This window comes from Fukomys damarensis, unplaced genomic scaffold (assembly GCF_012274545.1).
Source record: "Fukomys damarensis isolate Sample0158 unplaced genomic scaffold, DMR_v1.0_HiC HiC_scaffold_9, whole genome shotgun sequence".
Lineage (NCBI taxonomy): Eukaryota > Metazoa > Chordata > Mammalia > Rodentia > Bathyergidae > Fukomys > Fukomys damarensis.
The window spans coordinates 24,958,746-24,958,972 of NW_022900921.1; positions in this window are offsets into that span (position 1 = coordinate 24,958,746).

A 227-nucleotide genomic window follows, 5' to 3' on the forward strand; every position below is an offset into this window, starting at 1 on the left:
GTAAGCTAAATAAACCTCTTTTCTTTGTAAAGTACCCAGACTTAAGTATTTTGTTGCAGAAGGGAGAAATGGACCAAGACAGTTGATTGTGTTCAAAAGCCAAAGGCACTGAGGTCTTAAGTGCTAGTAATCTTAGGTAACAGAGTTAATCTATATGTCTTTTGGTTTTTTTTTTTTAGCAAACTCCTTATTGGAGTATAGCATGCATGTGTGTGTATATATATATA